Genomic DNA, 14,701 nt, shown 5'->3' with positions numbered 1-14,701 from the left:
TAGCACAAGCCTTCGGTATGATATAGTTAACATGGTTAACAAAAGTGAAAGAAGAGTCAAAAATTACACCGAGGTCACGAAATTCGTTAACCGAAACAAGATCTATACTTGAGATATAATATGTTGCCGCAAGCGCATTTATAGATTTAGAAAACGTCATATGGCAACATTTACTTCTATTAAGATGAAGATTATAATGGAGGGCCCAAGAATTAAGAGAATTGAAATCATCCGGCAAGAGAAATGTATCTGATGGACATGTTATCCTTTTATACAGTTTTAAGTCATCTGCATAAAGTAAGTATTTTGAGTGTTTTAGACATAAACCAACGCCATTGATGAAGATTAAAAAAGGATTGGGCCGGGGATACTACCTTGTGGCACTCCGTATGTTGCTAAAAACTCATATGGCTTCATATTTTCAATTTCACCAAAAGACGTTCTATTTGACAGGTATGTTTCCAGCCAAGACAGAAATGTTGAATTGAAACCAATATTTTTATGTTTTAAAAGAAGTAATTTGTGGGAAACTGTATCAAAAGCCTTGGAAAATTGGGTATATATGGTATCCGCTGGATACCCTTCCTTGAAAGCAGAAACACAGAACTGCGAAAAAACAGCAAGACTTGTAATAGTTGAACGTCCCGCAACAAACCCATGCTAGCAAGGATCGATGATCCCCCTTATAGAAAAAGCTAACTTATCTTTAATAACTTTCTCGTAAAGTTTGGAGCAAGTTGATATTTTAGAGATTGGCCTTTAGTTGGTGACTTCGTTTTTTTCACCCAGCTTAAATATTGGATTGATAGATGCTAATTTCCATCAATCAATGAAGGTGCCCGAAGAGAACGAGATATTGAAAATAAGACAGAGCGGGACGCACAGAGGACTACTGAATTTTTTAAACACAAAGGAGGAAAATCCATCAATATTCATTCATAGAGGCTTGTAAGGAGGATATACCTTCAATAATATCTGTTTGAGATACCGACAAGAACCCAAAGTCTAAGGATTTGGGTGTATCAATAGCAATAACTATTATCAGTTTTATAAGAATCAACCACAAAATTGGATTTGGAGAAATCGGCAAAAAGGTTCACTGCCTCGGCTAAACAATTTGAACTGATACCATTAAATTTAAAGCAGGTTGGAATATTAGATGAGCCTTTTATCGATCGGACGTAGTTCCAGAAAGACTTAGGATTTTCCTTTAGCTCGTACACATGCAATCGATTTTCCTACAGGAAACGCTTACAAGCAGTCAAGCCATTGTAGCAGCAACTCTTTATTTGAAAAAAGTATTTACGCTTAGTTCTATTGCAGTTAAAATACTTCAGATTATTTTGTTGAAAGTGTTACTGCGTAACGTACTCAAAATTATATAATAAGTTGATTTCAACTTATTATGTCAGTGATATGCCTTTAGTTAGGGTGAAAAAAATCCGAGATCTGGGTATTGTATTCGATTCATCGTTTACATTTACTGAGCATCTAAATTTTATAATCCCCAAGGCATATTCTCTATTGGCCTTTATTAAGAGAAATGGATCTGAGTTTAAAGACCCATATACTAAAAAGCTATTGCACACTGCCTTTGTATAATCTAGTCTTGAATATGGTTCCATAATATGTAGTCGCTATTATTAGGTACATAAGAAAAGGATTGAACGTTTACAAAAAATAATTATGAAATACTGTTTATCTGATATAAGATTTGATTTGCCCCTCCCCTCATATATCTCAATGTGTAAGCTAATAAATCTGCATACGTTAGAGAGTAGAAGGGTTATCTCATCGATAATATTTATCTACGACATTATTAATGCGAATATCGATTGTCCCATGCTTTTGGAGTCTTTGAACTTTCACGTTCTATCACGGAATTTGCGGCAACATAACGTGTTTTCTATTGATCAGTTTAAGTCTAATTATGCTCTAAATGGCGCTCTAATTGCCACCATCTCATTAAACAATGATCATTGTATTGATTTTCCGTATCACGCTTTTGTTTTAAAAATGTGTTATTCTCTATATTATGTAATTTTTTAACACTTTCTACTTATATATAAGAAATGTTTGTTAATCTGGTCTGTAAGATTATTGTAAATGATAGACTGAATAAAGAAATATGAAATATGATATTCTAGTTAGTGGCTTATTCACAACCACCATACATGTATACATATGTTTTTGGAATTTTTATAAACGTTCATATTCTATTTTTTTTTTTTTTCTTGTATTTGTAACTGCACGTGTAACATTGTTGTCAGCAGTGATATGCAATCAGATTATTTAATTTGTTTTCTCTCAACTATTTACAACTAAATACCTTTATTTAATTTTTCACATTGTGATGCTTAGCTGTGTGAGTGATTGAATGTCAGCTTTTATACTATGTACAAAACACACACCAAATTGGGAATTTATACCATTTGGGGAATTTATTATGCAAAATATCATATAATAAATTGCCGATTTAAAAAAAAGTGCGTAATAAATTGTTTCAAACTGCAAATGCACCTTGTAAAGTGTGTTTATTGAGTAGACTTAAACGTCAGTCACGCAGGGCTCAACTATATGGCTGGCTCATCTCATCAGCTGATTTGATTATTTTAATTTCACTGGAGTAGGGATTGCCAAAAGATGATGGCAAACTCAAAATGAAACCAAAATATTGAACACATTTTCTTACAACACACAAAAATTTCAAAGTTTTATGTTTTCATTCCATTACATTCGCCTAATACGAACACGCACATTTTGACAGTCTGAACAAAGTTATGTTGTTGTTGAAGAGATGAGCCAACCAGCTATCAAATTACTATTGTGTAAGCTAAGTTGAGTTGTATGAACAGCACTCAATTTAAATCGAAATTTCCTCAATTTATTTTTCTGTTTTAACATAGTATTACGTTGACATATTTCAAAGGAATTAAAGCAACGAATGTTGGAGTAAATATGTATATCTATAGCAACATTGTAGTTTACTCGTATCATTGGTACTCGGAATTAAGCTTCTAAGTAAATATTTAGCTATTTATACTCAGAGTGCTTTGAACACAGAGTATATTAACTTTGATTGGATAACGGTTGTTGTACAGGTATAAAGGAATCGAGATAGATATAGACACCCATATAACAAAATCATCAGTTTCGAAAACAAATTTGATTGAGCCATGTCCGTTCGTCCGTCCGTCTGTCCGCTAACACAATAACTTGAGTAAAAATTGAGATATCTTCACCAAATTTGGTACACTAGCTTATCTTGACCCAGAATAGATTGGTATTAAAAATGAGCGAAATCGGATGATAACTACGCCCACTTTTTATATATAGATATATAACATTTTGGAAAACACAAAAAACCTGATTATTTAGTAAATAATGGGGGCGTGGCACCGCCCAATTGTGATAAAATCAATTTTACAAATATTATTAATCATAAATCAAAATTCGTTAAACCTATCGTAACAAAAGAGAGATTCCCTTTACTATAAGGAATGCTTTGAAGAAAAATTTACGAAATCGGTTAAGGACCACGCCCACTTTTAAATAAAAGAATTTTAAAAGAGTCGTGGACGAAAATAGTAAGCTATATCTTAGCGGAAAAAGGCTTTGTATAAATAGAATTTTACTTTCTAAATTGAATTATAACATTAAATTGGAAAACACTAAATTTTTTGAAAATGGGTGTGCAACCGCCCCTTTTATGCCCTGGTATAAAATTTTCTATGTTTCTGGAGAAAAATTAACATATCGTAATGAAATTGTGTATACATTTTTTCCTTTATCAGGAAATATTTCTAGTAGAAGTTGACGGGATCGGTTACAGACCACGGCAACTTAGATATAAAACAAGTTTAAAAGGGTCGTAGACTAGAATAATAAGCTATAACTTAGCAAAAAATAGTTCTGAATCAATGATATTTCACTTATCAAGTTTTATTGAAGGAGGAAATGGCCAGTTTTTGTTAAACGGGCGGTGCCACGTGTTACGTAGAAAAGTAATTTATCTGAAATTAAATGTACAATTGAAGCTCACGCTGAGTATATAATGTTCGGTTACACCCGAACTTAGACACCTTTACTTGTATATACTCAGCGTGTTTGGACACGAAGTATATTAAATTAGATTGGATAACGGTTGATTGTATAAAGGAATCGAGATAGATATAGATTTCCATATATCAAAATCATCAGTATCACAAAGAATTTGATTGAGCCATGTCCGTCCGTCCGTCCGTTAACAAGATAACTTGAGTAAATTTTGAGGTATCTTGATGAAATTTGATATGTAGGTTCCTGGGCACTCATCTCAGATCGCTATTTAAAATGAACTATATCGGACTATAACCACGCCCACTTTTTCGATATCGAAAATTTCGGAAAACCGTAAAAATACCATAATTCATTATGAAAGACGGGTAAAGCGATGAAATTTGGTAGGTGCGTTGACCTTATGACGCAAAACAGAAAATTAGTAAAATTTTGGACAATGGTTGTGGCACCGCCCACTTTTAAAAGAAGGTAATTTAAAAGTTTTGCAAGCTGTAATTTGGAGGTCGTTGAAGATATCACGATGAAATTTGGCAGGAACGTTACTACTATTACTATATATGTGCTAAATAAAAATTAGCAAAATCGGATGAAGAACATGCCCACTTTTAAAAAAAAAATTTGTATGTCAAATTTTAACAAAAAATTTAATACCTTTACAAAATATATAAGTAAATTTTGTCAACATTCAACTCCAGTAATGATATGGTGCAACAAAGTACAAAACAGTCTAACAAAAATTTACCAATCCTTGCGAAATTTGGTAGGGGCTTAGATTCTAGGACGGTAACTATTTTCTGTGAAAAAGGGCGAAATCGGTTGAAGCCACGCCCAGTTTTTATACACAGTCGACCGTCTGTCCTTCCGATCGGCCTTTAACACGATGTCGTAATAAGCAAAAATCGATATATCTTTACTAAAAAACTCAGTCCACGTACTTATCTGAACTCATTTTGTATTGGTATAAAAAATGGCCGAAATCCGACTATGACCACGAAAATGTGCGTAAAATTACGTAAAATGAAAAAAATGCCATAATTCTATACCAAATACGAAACAAGGGATGAAACATGGTAACTCGATTGGTTTATTGACGTAAAATATAACTTTAGAAAAAAACTTTGTAAATTGGTGTGACACCTTCCATATTAAGTAAAATAAAATGAAAAAGTTCTGCAGGGCGAGATCAAAAGCCCTTGGATTCTTGGAAGGAATACTGTTCGTGGTATTACATATATAAATAAATTAGCGGTACCCGACAGATGATGTTCTTGGTCACCCTGGTCCACATTTTGGTCGATATCTGGAAAACGCCTTCACATATATAACTACCACCACTCCTTTTAAAACCCTTTATTCCTTTAATTTGATACCCATATCGTACAAGCTGATTCCAGACTCACCCCTGGTCCACCTATAGAACTAAGGACCACTCCCTTTTAAAATACTCATTATCACCTTTCTTTTAATACCCATATTGTACAAACGCATTCAACCCTGGTCTCTCTTTATACCGATATCTCGAAAAGGCGTCCACCTATAGAACTAAGGCCTACTCCATTTTAAAATACCCATTAACACCTTTCATTTGATACCCATATCTTACAAATAAATTCTAGAGCCACCCCTGGTCCACCTTTATGGAGATATCTCGAAAAGGCGTCCACCTATAGAACTAAGGTCCACGCCCTTTTAAAATACTATTAACCCCTTTCATTTTATACCCATTACGTACAAACAAATTCTAGAGTCACCCCTGGTGCACCTTTATAGCGATATTTTGAAAAGTCGTCCAGCTATAGAACTAAGGCCCACTCCCTTTTAAAATACTCATTAACACCTTTCATTTGATACCCACATCGTACAAACACATTCCAGGATTACCCTCGGTTTATTTTCCTACATGGTAATTTTCCCTTATGTTGTCACCATAACTCTCAACTGAGTATGTAATGTTCGGTTACACCCGAAATTAACCTTCCTTACTTGTTTTAATATTATTTGATCATAAGAATCATTTTCCTTTCGCATTCACAGTATTTTCAACTTCAAAATTTTTTTCCGAAACCTTTATTTTTTTCAAAGGTGGACCAACGGAAAAATGTTGCACCGTTCTGAGTGCCAGCTTGACAGTTTTTTTCCATAATTTTATTTTTTTTTTCGATACCTGGACTTACTGAATGGGCTATCGTGAGCTAACCTTGGGCAAAGGAAAACGGATATTTTGCATTTTTTTTTTTTTTTTTGGTGGGAGTCTTTAAATTGATAATTTCATTTCCGGTATTTTTTATTTTTTTCCTAAAGTTGGTATATGGAATAAGGGCTGAGCCAACCTTGGCAAACGAACCACGTGTTGTTTATTTACTAAATCGCATTTCGGTGTACCAGCTTACCACAGCTTTAATTTTTTTTTTTTTTTCGATAAGCTTTTGTTTCGAATCCTGGGCTAGCCTTGGCAAACCAAACAAATATATGACATTTTTTTTTTGGTGGTCTTCAAGTTAAACATTTCTTTTCCATGGGGGTATATCGAAAAAAGGAGTGAGCGAACCTTGTGCATATGCATTACATAGTTTTCATAAAAAAAAAGACGTATTTCTGCATGCCAGCTTCAAACAACCATCTAGAAGCTATATTGCGGTATTTTGTTAAATAGACTATGGAGCCCACACTCATTATATATAATTTATGCATGATCTAATAAGTGTGTATCTGGATATTGATAAACAAAAAAATATTTTGGCGAATATTAGCAGCATTACATAACTATGCTTCTATTGAATAAATGCACAACAACAGCGAAAAGCCAAGATCTTAAGAGAAATTGGTGAACGAGGTATCCGAGAGTATAAAAGCAGCGTAAGCTGAGGAATAATGGATCAGTTTGATTTAAGCACGCCATTGGTGAAGTACGCGATAATTGTAATTGTGATGTACTACTCCCAAAGTAGGCCAAATAAAGACCATTTTGCCTTACTGAATATTTGAGTTATGATTCGAACGTTGACAGAAGGTGCATAGTAATCAACAATTTTTTAAAATCCTTTGTCTATGTCCTTCCATATACTTGCTTATCCTTTTAATATCATTGCCTGCCACCGTTATGCCTATACTACATATGTTTTGTCACAGCTAATGACCAACATTTACGTACAATTTCATTTAATTTAAATGATGCCAACGGGCGTTTCACAATTACAACAATAACAAGCTTCCACATACACATACGCAAACATAGCTTATGCGACTAATTGCGCACGGCCATTGAGCAGGAAATGTCCAACGTCACGGATCATAAAAATCAGGCAAAATATACAAAGTAATGGAGCAAATATTGCATAAGCGAGCCAAAATAGCTTGTTAACCGTAGGAATACTTCGTTGCGACTTGGTTCAATGTGCGCGCCATTGGCATTTGATGGTCATATCAATGAAGCGAAGAGAGGACTATCGATGTCAACGGATGTTGCATATTTAAAACCATAATGAATGAATGCTTGAAAATAAAAAATAAAAATAAAAAAACAACAACAATAAAAAAATACATGGCTTTTACTCTAGCGGCAAACAATGTATAGTGTATGAGTGACAAGTAAGACAAATGTATACGCATTAGTTGCAGCAAAAATGTGCAGGAAGCAGTGAAGCGAACACCAAATAACGTCAACACATATCAACCTAACAACTTATTTACCCCAAAACAACTAATTGCTCATGTACGGCGGACAATGTATTGCTTGGGCAACGATAGATGTAACTACACGGAAAATAATATGATATATGTTATTTCTAATTGCTGTTATGGGACAGAAGCATGGACCATGACAACAGCAGATGAAGCGGCTTTGAGAGTGTTCGAGAGAAAAGTTCTTCGAAAGATTTATGGACCTTAATGCGTTGGCGATGGCGAGTACCGAATAAGATTTAATGTTGAGCTGTACAAGCTATACGCAGGCATCCACATAGTCCAGCGAATTAAAACGCAGCGGCTGCGCTGGCTAGGCCATGTTATGCGAATGAAAGATGATGCTCCGGACAAGAAGGTGTTTCTATCGGAACCCGCCTATGGAAGCAGAGGTAGAGAGCGGCCCCACTCCGTTGGAATGATCAGGTGGAAAACGATTTAAGCTCCCTTGGTGTGCCCAATTGGCGCCAGTTGGCGGAGCGAAGGAGCGACTGGCGCGCCTTGTTGGACGGCCATAACCGTTTAGACGGTTAAGCGCCAATTAAGTAAGTAAGTAAGTCTTTCGATAGATATCGATAACTTTTTATACCACGTCCATATTCGCTGATAAAAAATCGATATCTTTTCAGTACCTAATCTATTTCTTTTCAATAAAATCGATAGCATTCCGGTAAAAAATTGGTAATGATGCGTATAAAAATTAAAACTTTTCGATAAGTTAAGAGTAACTTTTCCATGAATAATCGATAGTTTTTCGATAATATGTCGATAAGAAATCGAAAACTCTTCAACAATTCTATAAATTATCGATAAACTTTGTGATCGGGAACTAGTTTATACTACGAAAACACGAAACTCGTCTGTGCCTCGTCGATAACAAATCGATTAATTTTCGGGAAAAAATCAACAGCTTTTCGATAAATAATCGATAACGTTTCGATTTTGTATTGGTAACAAACCAACAACTCGTAGGTAAAAGCTCAGCAACTCATAGCTATTGTCCGTTATTGAGAGCCCTTAGATACCCCCTGCATAACACACTTCTAAAAAACCGTGACTGAATACAGCATACCAATACAAGACAGTACGCCTACACTTACATTCAATAATCCCCCAATATATGTAGCATACCACTTCCAAGTATTGCACATACGCCTCCGATTCCCCAATGCTTACACTCAGGATATCTATAAAAAATAGCTGCAAATAAAAAGTCACTGTCACAATCATGTTGTTCATCACGCTCCGGCGGCATAAGAGGCTTAGATAATCCCGCGGTAGTCATGCCTGTCGTAAGAGGGGGTTGAAATCAGCAGGCCTACAAGGCTCAATGTAGTCAGATAAAATCATTGCCGGTATAGTGGGGGTGAAACCAGTTCTTGCTGCTGATTTCTGTGATGTAAAGCACCAATCTATATATAAAAAAAAAATAAAATTCTGTGTGTGTGTGTGTGTGCTCGCTATGGAAACGTATTTCCCACACTTCAATCATCACCAAATTTTGGGAATAGGTTCTTTCGATCAGGGCGAAGGTTTAAGGCTAAAAATAATTTCGCTATATAAAAGGGGCGTGGCACCTCCCATACAAATGGAATCTTTGGTACTACATAACTCTGAAGGTATACATGCCAAAATATTGAAATTCAGTAAGGAGTTATATGAGGTGAATCTCTAACACCACCAAGAAAAAGTGGAATTGGGAAAAAGGGGGCGTGGCACCTCCCATAGAAATGGAATATATCATACTGCACATCCCTGGATGTAGTAACGGTAGGATAATAAAAATTGGTAAGGGGCTATATGACGTTAAGTCCTAACACGTCCAGTAAAATGTGGAAATGGGAAAAAGGGGCGTGGCATCTTCTCTACAAATGAGATTTTGCAGAACTATGGCTGCCGTACAAACTTAAGATATTTTAACACCTAAACTTTGACTGCATTGTTGAGTTTGGTTGTTATTCCTTTTGGACGTTTAGTAATCTGCCGCCGTTAAAAAAATTTGTTAGCTTCAGTCTATCTACATCTTCTATAAAAATCAAGTTCTGTGTGTGTGTCCTTATGGAAACGCATTTCCCACATTTCAATTATCACCAAATTTCGCTATAGGTTCCTTCGACCAAGAGGAAGGTTTTTCATATTTCAGAATAAAGAATTTTAAATTCAAGTTTTTTTTTGGCTATGCGAACGAGGAATCTTAGCTCCCAAAAATGATCATGTTAACAAAGTCAATGATGGCATTGAAAACCAAATTCCTGGTGCAGTGGCGAAATATAAATCTATCGACGCAGGTACAGATGAAGATCAAATTGTGAATTATCCAACTGAATTTCTAAACTCTTTAGAACCACCTGGAATGCCTGCGCATATATTAACTTTGAAAATTGGCTCACCTATCATGCTTCTTCGGAATTTTGACCCACCAAAATTGCGCAATGGAACCAGACTTTGCGTTAAGAAATTAATGCCGAATGTAATTGGAGCAACAACCATCAGCGGTAAACGCGAAAGTGAAGATGTGCTCATTCCACGGATCCCAATGAGTCCTACAGTTTTTTTTAAGCGCTTACAGTTTCCTGTACGCCTTACTTTTGCAATTACAATCAACAAAGCACGAGGACAATCACTTACTGTTGCAGGATTAAATTTAGAGAGTCCATGCTTTTCCCATTGCCAGCTATATGTTGCTTGCTCTAGAGTTGGAACGCCAAAACATTTGTTTAGCTTTGCACCGAACGAAAAACCAAAAATATTGTGTACCCACTTGCATTACTATAAGATACAATAATAAAGTATTTTAAACGAAAATTTCACCAAATATGCGCACAAAATTCAATTCAACTTACAGAACAATAAACTAAATTATCAACAAACAAAACAGAAAAAATAACGCAACATTCATTCGATCTCGGGCGTTACAACGTACGCCGGGTGTTAAAGCCTGCATTATAATCCCTAAACCTCACCTGGAGAGGTCGCTGGCGGAAACACGTTGCAAGCACTCGTTGCGTTTCTTTTTCTTTTTTTGGACTTTGCTCTACGAAAAACGGTTCCGTTAAATGGCATCAGTTCCTTAGGGCCTATAAAAGGGGTGAACAGCTATAGACTCTCCCTTATTCTTTTACCAACGACGAGTGTTTTACCATACCTTTTATTTTATCACTACTTTGTGATTTACCTAAATTTTGAATAAAGGCCTGTGCGACAGGCTAGCATATATATATACACCAACGTTCATACATCCTAACAGAAGAGTGTTTTTCTATTTGTTGTTGGACAGCTAGGTACAGCTGGTAAGTTTTTCTTTTATCGCGAGTTTCAAGAACCGGCTCCCCAAAGTTCCCCGTTTCCGGAATTCGCGAGGAATTCCGGCTACATTTGTCCCCGCTCGAACACCGGGTAAAGCTAGTATTCGATAAAGTATCATCATAATCAAAAACTTTCTAAAACAAAAACCTATTTTATCGCTATAAGATGCGAAAGGGAAATAAGAAGAATAAGAAGAAGTTCTTCAACAAAAAATTCACAGTCAGTCAGCTTCTCCCAAGATCAACAACTCAATTCAATATATTTTCAGTGTAATAGACGTTATTGAGCCCAGTAATAACGCCAGTCAAAATAAAACAATAAAAACGTTAACGGCGTAGTAATTACAAAGAATTTTTGCATTTTAAAAATGTTTATTCATTTTGTGATTCAGTGTTGAGACCCCAAGAAGTTACTTTACGTACTTTATTTAGTGTCGCTATTTACGTTTGTGGCTTCCGCATAAACCTGTTACAGTTCCTGCGGCTAGTTGGTCATTTACGAATATACGCACCAGGCATGCTTAACCAACGAACCGATATCATTTCGTTACGATAATGAACGTTAGTAAACGAAACAAAGTAATTTCGTTTCGTTTATTAACGTTAAGACCGTCAAATTAACCTTAACTGATACTCACACATACAAATATACAATTTTAGTCGGTTTTCAGCGCTACGAATGTATACTACAACACGAATGTGTACTACAAACACTGAAAACAAAAATCTCAAATTTTTGTGAAAAACATTGATTCTCAGTTTGATATTCAACATTATTTATCATTTGAAACAAAATACTTTCTCGGCCTTTTCTCAAACGTCGATCTTCAACTTGAGAATAATTTGAGACATACTTCAAATTTTTTTTCTCTCAAATGTTTGAGAAAACATTATTTCTCAATTTGATATTCAACATTATTTATCATTTGAAACAAAATATTTCCTCGACTTTTTCTCAAACGTCGATCTTCAACTTGAGAATAATTTGAGACATACTAGAAAACTTTTTTCTCTCAAATGTTTGAGAAAACATTAATTCTAAGTTTGATACTCAGCATTATTAATCATTTGAAGTTTAATATTCTCTCAACTTTTTCTCAAACGTTGCGCTTCAACTTGAAGTGAAAAAATAAGGAAGTCTTTACATATTTTAATAAAATTAAGTGATATTGTACTTCATTATGCATAAATCTAAACGAGTTAAAAGTGAAGTGAGGCAAGTAATAAATTTGCTTACCGAAAGTGACACAACAGTGGATTCCATTTCGTTCCGCTTTATTCTCGTTTGAGAAAAAGTTGAAAATTCAAAAATTCTCAATTTGAAAATAAAGAAAAATTCCGTATTGAAAATGTGCCTTTTAGCTTGAGAATGCTATCAACGGTTATTTGAAATGCATTTGAAAAGTAAAGTTTGAAATTTGAGAAATGGACTGATTCTCAAATGTATCTCAAACTGATAATTGACAAAAATATTTACTGGGAAGTGGCAACGATGCAAATATGTATTTAAGTCTGTATGCGTATGGTAATGTGGGGGAGGTGCTGAAGTTAATTTTCAATACTCTGCAAATTAAGTATGAGTGCATGCAAGTTTATATTCACTTATCCATCACAAGCTGGGTGAAAAATCAACATTCAAATTTATTACTGCAATTTTATGCAATAATCTTGCCGTTAGGGCACAACTTGTTTTGGGAATGTTAACATATGTCACATTGGTCTGTGGGGTACCATAGTTTTTATTGAAAAAGCCATATGTAGGTGAACCCAAAAAAAAAACTAAATATAATTGCATACATACATAACGACCACACATATATTAATAATTTGACGAATTTGCTGACATTAAGAAAAAAAGAGCAACGCCATAACTAACAAAATTGTTTTATGATATGCAAATATTTACGTGAAGTTATTATTCGTTTTGTTGTTTGAATATTTTGCAAGAGTTTTAAATCCTTTCTAGTTTGTTTGCTTTTGTCGTAAATGTGCACTCGGCGCATCGCTTTACTCAACGCAGTGTAAAAAGTTCCACTTTTATTTTCGAAAGTTACGGCTTAAAAATGGAAAAGACAACCAGAGTGGAAATATACCCAAAATACCTACTCAGGCAGTGTCTTCTAGACAGAGGTATATGCCACAGAGGGAGCAGGCAGACTGCTCAAAGATAGTACGGTCTCAGACATATCCAATGTAATAACAACGGATATCGTGCGTAGGTGTCGAGACTCGCTGGCGTATATAAGGCAACTTAATGTCTCCCTCATAATCTCGCCCAAACACGGTATGATTATGAGGTTTCAAAGTGCTTATGACCATGTTTGAATACGAAAGGAACTACTTTTTTTCACAAGCTAAACAAACCTACAATGAGAATACTTACGGATCTCATCACCATGCGGTATTGCAATAATGCTCTGACGATGGCGCACACCAACAAGCTCCGTCTGCAGAAGCTTTCAGGATGAGGAGAACAAGGATTAATCACTACTGTGCTGATTTTTAGGACTGCAAGCAAGATTTCCCGGCGCATGTTTTCTGACAGTCTGGCAGAGGCTAGGAAAGTAGATCTTTCACACGTACTGAAGTTCATCAGGCAAATGGTTCGTTGATAACCACTAGGTAGCAATCTAGTTGGACGAATGTAGCGCTACGCGGCACTTGCTTAGGGCACTCACAATGGACAACAATTTCCCAATTGGTCAATGCGTCGAATTTTAAATGGCAGAAATATTCATGGTATTTATAATAGCTGTGTTTTTTTTTCTCATCTATATACGTTTACGCTTAAACTTTATATGGACTGCTAAGCGACAAACTTTAAATACACCTCTGAAATTGCTACGTATAAAATTAGTACTACTTAATTTCAATACGCCTTATACTCAGATGTAACTGAAATTTGTGTCTATGTTGCACCCTCTGCACTAGTTTTATGTATTCTATGCACGTCCACTATTAACACAACTGATTCAGCTTTATGTTATACACAGAAGTACAACAGAGGGTTGTGTGTCTCGGTACACCCTGTGCTGTAGCTAGTTGTTTAACCACAGCCGCTAGATGGGTCTCCTAAGCATTATCTAAGCGAGGATGGGCGTTTTTTCACGCGCAAAACGGCTATTATAACCATTCCGCTTTTCTTAAATGGTTAAAAAGTCAACTCATATTTAATGGGCATAAGGCGTGTTTGTTTTTTTTTCCACCTACACTTGTTGAAACGTTAACAAAGAGCGAAGGATGGTTACGTAAAGTCAACGGACATAACGTCAGTTGGCCTTATGACACCTGCAAAGAGCCACAAAGTCAATTGAAACATATGAAGTGGTAACAAAATCAAATTCCAAACGCATACAATGACAACAATATGGAGATTGTGGCCATCCTGCCTATCTAAAATGGTTGCAAAGTCAAAGTCCTTTTTTCTCAGGCGGCTGTAAGGGCAATTATTTTGATCCGCATCTACACGTGTTAAATTATTAACAACTAATGAATAACAGTTATATTTCATTATTTTTGCCATATTTAAGCTCAGTAAAGTGACATTTGAAAATGGTCATAAGGTCAATTGACGTTATGGCCGTTGAATTTATGTCACTGCAGCGCTGAAATAGGGTGATGCTAACTATCAATTTAAATGTTAACACATATCACTC

At 35.5% G+C, this 14,701-nt stretch overlaps 1 protein-coding gene across 4 annotated transcripts in view; it reads left to right on the top strand.

Moving 5' to 3' along the window:
* Positions 1-14,701, top strand: part of fred (friend of echinoid) — an 804,301-nt gene that overhangs the window by 672,501 nt on the left and 117,099 nt on the right. The window lies entirely within an intron of this gene.

The sequence above is a fragment of the Eurosta solidaginis genome, chromosome 2 (genome assembly GCF_040869045.1).
Source record: "Eurosta solidaginis isolate ZX-2024a chromosome 2, ASM4086904v1, whole genome shotgun sequence".
Taxonomy (NCBI): Eukaryota; Metazoa; Arthropoda; class Insecta; order Diptera; family Tephritidae; genus Eurosta; species Eurosta solidaginis.
The sequence above is the reverse complement of the archived record's forward strand: the minus strand, read 5'-3'. Positions and strand labels throughout refer to the sequence as shown.